Source organism: Otolemur garnettii, unplaced genomic scaffold (assembly GCF_000181295.1).
Source record: "Otolemur garnettii isolate 467f Iridium unplaced genomic scaffold, OtoGar3 scaffold00082, whole genome shotgun sequence".
In the NCBI taxonomy this organism is placed as follows: domain Eukaryota; kingdom Metazoa; phylum Chordata; class Mammalia; order Primates; family Galagidae; genus Otolemur; species Otolemur garnettii.
The window spans coordinates 4,178,650-4,184,778 of record NW_003852477.1 but is presented as its reverse complement, the minus strand read 5'-3'; the positions used below and the strand labels follow the sequence as shown (position 1 = coordinate 4,184,778).

The 6,129-nt window shown below is 54.5% G+C and overlaps 1 protein-coding gene across 1 annotated transcript in view; it reads left to right on the top strand.

Moving 5' to 3' along the window:
- Positions 1 to 4,494: 4,494 nt before the first annotated feature.
- HHATL (hedgehog acyltransferase like) overlaps positions 4,495 to 6,129 on the top strand; it is a 9,355-nt gene continuing 7,720 nt past the window's right edge. The window contains exon 1 of the mRNA XM_003794500.2: positions 4,495 to 4,744. The gene's annotated coding sequence lies outside the window, so the exon portion shown is untranslated. The remainder of the gene's footprint in view (positions 4,745 to 6,129) is intronic.

Genomic DNA, 6,129 nt, shown 5'->3' with positions numbered 1-6,129 from the left:
AAACCTGCCACCTTAGGTGTATGTGGCTGGCGCCTTAGCCACTTGAGCCACAGGCGCCAAGCCAGCACCTTTTCTTGTAAACACTAGGGAGCTCCAGAAGGTGATCCAAGTGGGGGGAACAGGCTGTGGCCCTCAGGAGAGTTTCTGCGTATCAGAAGCAGGCATAGGACTTGCCATCCCTCCTTAAGGCCACCTCAGGGAAGTGCAAGAGTGACCACACCCTCACCTCTCCAGGGTGGTTCTGCTGCCCTTCCTGTCTTAGGTAAAGGTCTGAGAGAGGAGAGAGTGTCAGATCACAGAGTCTGAAATCTGTCTGGAGACAGATATCTTTCCCCACTTGTCAACTTTGTGGCCTTGGGCAAGTTACTTAACCTCCCTGAGCCTCCACATTCTCAGCTACAAAATGGGGACAATAATGGAAGCCTTGAAAAGAGGGCTGTTACAGGTGTCAAGAAGACATTAAGCTAAATATTAGCTCTCTGCTTATTTTTGTACAAGGAACATGTATCCAGAGATTGATTCCATCCCATAATGATAAAAACAAGATTTATATACGTGAGAGGGGAGAGAAAAACAATGAGCACAGTGAATCTCGTTTGCATGTTTTTGAGTAAACTGAGTGGCTGGCATCTTGCTTCAGCTGACTATGGGTATAAAGATGAGTGTTTCAACTTATAGATTCCACAGGCAACCTTGACAGCTTTGCTGTACAGCTGTGAACCAGGGATTGTTCCTGTCACATCTGCTGGCCCCTGCCAGTAGCACTCCCTGCTTGGTTAGACCAGGTCTATTCCATTCCCTCATTAGAATACTATCTCACGGGGTTAAAAAGTGTTAACTGCTTAGAGCTGGTGGCACACAGTAGGCGCTCAATAAACGTTAGTTCTTGGTATTCCCTCTGTTAATTCAGCAAATACTTGTTGAGCAGCTCCTCTGCTCCAGGCACGATGGTGCCACGGTGAGGCAGACACAGTCTCTGGGAGCACCCCAGTCAGCTGGAGCGAGGTAGACTCAGCCCAGGTCACCATTCTATTCTCCCATCAGCCAGCAGGCAGTCAGCAAGTACCAACTGCATGCAGCTTGGAGGTAAATCTGACTTATTTCCGTCTTTCAGGGAGCTCTAGGCCTAGTGGGAGAGGTGTAGGATACAGAGGTCCATGCCAGGGCAGGGCTGGGGAGAGGATGCAAAGACAGGCACCACAGGGCCCCTGCCTGCCCCTGTCCCTGCTGTGGCTTCCTAGCTCCTTGGCCTGATCAGGAGTCATATGTCTTCCACTTCTTCCTGGGGTAAAGGGGCAGGAAGGGGAGGAGAAGGCCCAGGAAAGCCTGGAAGAAGGACTTTTAAGGGAAATAGGGCCTAAAGACTGGGGCTCTGAAGGATCCAACACATAGGGGCCAGGTGGGGAGTAGCACAGCCAGGTTAGTGCCATTGGCCCCTCCTGGGCAGCACCACCTGTCTCTGGGACCCTGAAGATGACCTTTCCTGTCCCTCACGTAGGAGGAGAACAGCTGGACTGGATGAGAACATCAAGGTCCCTACTGAGAGCCACAAAGCAATAGTTAAGGGAGGTGCAGGTGTTCTGGGGGGTGGGAGGCAGGGGCATGCAGATAGCCAGGTGGTGGAATGACCTCACAGAAGGACTCTCCCTAGCTGCACCCCAGGCAGGCCTTTCTGGTCTGGGTGCTCAAGTTCCAGCACTGACAAATGAGACCTGGTTGAGCTGTGAATGTGGTTTGGCCACTGTCCCTGTGGGGGCATCTGGGGTACTGCAATTGAGCTGGGCAAGGGAACAGCCTGGTTCGGGCTGACTCAAATACTTTCAGTTGCTGCTAGGCCCCTCCCCTGCTCCCAGGTGCCCAGGGCAGGGCCTCCAGGGGTTGCTCCTCTGGGTGCCTCCACCTCTCTTCCCTGCCAGCAAGCCCACAGCCAGCCCTTGTCTTTGCCTGGTGCCCTCTCTTTACAGGTGTGCCTTTACATGTCCTATCTCTCCTACAGTCCCTGTGCCTGTATACACAGCACACATCCATACACAAGGCGCACATTACATACACGTATATGCAACACACAATATATACACACAACGAACATAACATACAACACAAAACAGGGATCCTAGCACTTTGGATGGTAGCCAAGGCAGGAAGATCACTTGAGGCTAGCCTGAGCAACATAACCTTGTCTCTACACAAAAAGTTTTTTAAAGTTAGCCAGGTGTGGTGGCACACAGCCTTAGTCCCAGCTACTTGAGCAGCTGAGGTGGGAGGATCACTTGAGTCCAGGAGTCAAAAGTTGGAGAGATGGGATCACACCACTGCATGCCTATCTCTTTAAAAAAAAACAAATACAAAATACATGCAGGCTCCAACATAATTAATACAAAATACAATTGTACAAACACAGAAGATAATTTCCTACTTCACATTTTTACTTTGAGCAACAAACAACAACAACAAAAAAGTTTTAAATTTGAACATTGCCAAGGTCTCTAAGGTTTGAAAGAATTGCCTGCCCCTACACCACACCTTTCCCAGTGGCTCCCGGGGCATTTGGGACACTGACCCCTCCCTGTGCTGGTCTCAGCCCAGGTAGCTTCCTATTCCTCCTATCACCCCTCCCACTAAGTGGAGCTGCGCTTGGACTGTCTGGCCCCAGATCCAGGGCCCTCCTTATCATTCCACCCCACTTGCCATCCCCACATGCCAAATGCCCTGAAGACCTCACTGCAAGGGGGTCACCTGAGGAATATCTCACTGCTATGTGTGAGTCCTGCCTCCCTGGGCCTCTGAAGTCTGGGGGGTCTGTGCCTCTCCATCAGCCTTTCTTTATGAGTGAGTCAGTGTCATGGAGCCAGTTTGTTGGAATCTCCAATAACCCAGTGAGGCCAGGGCTACAGCATGCACACTTTACAAACAAGACCCCGAGGCCCAGAGAAGTGGCTCACACCAGCTCAAGTCAGTGGTTGAGCCTGTTTTCTTAATCCTGGGGCCAGATACAGCTGCATGCTTCCTTGAACTGTTCTCTTTGAGCTTCATAAGTGCACGAAGTGGACTGCTGGCCTAGGCTGGTCTCAGTTCACCAGTGTGGGTGGGCAGGGTCCCTCCCACCCCCACAGGACAGTCAATTCCAGAAACTTATGGAGCTGACCCAAATACTTAAGCTCCTATGTGTCAGTTTCCTCTTTTACCAAGTGGGGTTAATGGTAACACCCTCCCTGTGGGTTGTGATGACATTAAAAAGTTAACTCATGTACATCCTGGCCACCATGATTAACTTCTAACCATGCCCCCCACCCCATTAAGCCCTCCTTAACCCCAAAGTCTGATAATTTCATCCCCAACTCTGGCCTTTAGCACCCATTATCTGGCCTATAGCCTTACTCCAGCCCCACACTGTGTATTGGGCATCTTCCTGCTTCTCAGGATTGGGGACCACTGACACAGGCCTCTGTGCCATTCTGTAGTGTCGGTGTGTGTGGGAGGGATCTCCTTGCTGCTTCCTCTAGGAGGAAGCTCACTGCCCACTGCTCAATGCAATTTCTCTCCTCATCCCAGGCCTTGCTCAGGCCCTGGGATGGTCCCTGCAGGGTGGGGAGCAGCACCTCTCTCTCTCACCCTCAGCTGAGTCTGTACTGGGGTTAGAGTGAGCAGGGGCTCCAGGAGCTGGCCCTTGCCCCCTAGCCTCTCGCTCAGCCCCCCAGCACATACATGAACAGCCCCCATAGATGGGACACAAACACATACAGCTCTTCCACACTTGGCCTCATTCCAGAGGGGAGCAATCAAAAGTTCCTATCCTCTTGGGGAGCCTTCAGGATACCCATCCCCTTCAGGAGCCAGGGCTGAGGCTTTGGCTTCCACTTTCCAGAGTGAGGGCCCTACCCCCTCATAAGGAACTTGGGTTGGTTAGGGACATTCCTTTCTGCCCCCACTCTACCATCAAGAGGACACTCCAAGTGCACACTCAAGCCTTGCCAAGTCACCCCACTAACAACCCTCCATCCAGACAACTCCCTATGGGACAAGAATGGAGTATGGGAGCTCCTCTTAGCCCCATGTTCCATGGCAGCAGCAACCCTAGTAGGCAAGTCAGTCCTGCCTCAGGCACTGATGCCTGGCCGGTGAGGACTCTTGGCATAATGTAAAGGACCAGGGCAGGGGGCTAGATGGGTCTGCCCTGGGACAGCCCTTGGGAGGTCACATGTAAAGGTGGGGGGCTAGAGTCCATGGAACTGAGGGATATGCATGAAAATGCATGTGCATGTGTTGGCTGTGTAGTAGAGGCAGGCTTACAAGCCTGGAGAGGCTGGTGGGGCCACCAAGAAGGCTTCCTGGAAGAGGGGAGTCCTGGAACAGTGAAAGGAAAGCACAGGATCTCTAGGGGCCAGGAGAGGCAGGCTTCAGTGAGGCCCAGGTGTCCCTGTCTGAGCCTATGCTACTGGCCACGCTTCCCCCCAACCCTCCCCGCCAGGATCCTCCCTGCGGCTCCCTGTGGCCAGCAGCTCTGCAGCACTCGGCTCTGCTCCACTCTGCTCAGCTCCGCTCCAGGAAGGCCACCTCCTCCTCCCCCTCCTCCTCACGCTGTCACCACTCACCACACATAGCCTCGAGGGGGTGGGGACCCCAGAGCTGGACACACCCCACTGTGACCCTGGAGTTCAGAGGGTCGAAGGGACGCACAGTTGGACGCAGGACCCCGGAGCCCCGAGGTGGGCAGTGTGCCAGGGTCCCTCGCAGCCTCTTCAAGGTCAGTGCCAGCTGGGGATACAGCTATTCCGGGGCCCTTGAGACTTAGGGGTCCACCCCAGGCCCCTCATTCCAAATTGCAGGTCCCAAAACAGGCTTTACCTCAGGCGCACCTGAGGCAGACAGGACCAGGGAAAAGGGGCTGGCCCAGGTCTGGGGGGCTATCAGGAGAGGCCCAGGCTGGGGGCTAGCTCTTCACAGAGGTCTCGCTGGGGACACTCTGCATCGGCCATGGGGAGCTAAAATTGGAAAGTGGCGAGTGGGAGGCAGCTGACAAAGCTATTTCGCGGGCTCTTCACCATGCTCCGGTTTCAGGCTCCTGCTCCATTAACCTGATCCCCAGGGCCTCCCTACCCCCACTCAGCCACTGAGGAGGTGCCTCAAGCACTCAGGCCAGTGGGGTAGCAGTCAGGCAGCCCCTGGCATGGGTGGGGGAAGTGATGGTCTCTTCTTGTCTGAGACCCCAGAGGACTCCCTGAGAATACTTGGTCCTGAGTGGAGGCAGACAGAAGCCTGTCCCAGGTTCCCTGTGTAACCTTGACAGGGCCCTCCCCTTTCTGGTTCATGACCTCCCCCCAACTGTACAATGAAGATATCAATTGTAGGGGCCTCAGGGAACCGGCTGCAGGGCCAGTGGTAGAGACTTGGGGAGAGTCTAGGGTGGGAGACAGGGCCATACCAGCCACTTCTTGGCCTAGCTCAGCCTGAGAAGGGCCTACGCATATTTCTCCCTTTAATTTGAGCACTGAGTCTATACCCATGGAGCCCTGGGGAAGACCCTGGGCCAGGCTGAAGCAGGATAGGAAGGGCACTGGCACTAGCTGAGACCCAGAGATGGCCCAACAGTACTCCCAGGGACAAGCTGGGCCATGGCAGGAGTGGCTAGGCTCCCCTGGGCCTGATTTCAGTCAGCACCTTGGACAGCAGCCAGCACACTCCCCTGGCCCTACCTGGCCCCAGTCCCACTCCACCAGGACACCTCTTCAAATAGCACAGCCACCAGCCAGCTCCCAGGACCTCACTACACAGAGCGCTGAGAGAGTGGGGCATTGTGGTCACAGACACAGGCAGGGACTAGGGATGTGGCAGGCTAGCATGCCGGGGCTTGCTGGGGATTAGGGGTCAGGGAGACTGGAGGCTGAATGAGAAGGATGGAGTGCTGGCAATAGGGGCAGGACTTAAGAGGTCAGAATCTCAGGAAGGAAAGATGGCAGGGAGGGAGGGAGGGAAGAGGGGGCTGGGCCTTTGTCAGGAGCTGAGGGGGGTTCCCAAGGGACCTGGAGGCAGAAATATGATTGAAGTGATACAGGTAAGGTTTCTCCACACAAGGTCTGGACAGAGGGTGGGGACCTGCCACCAGAAAGGTAGGAAGCAGTAAATGGAGGT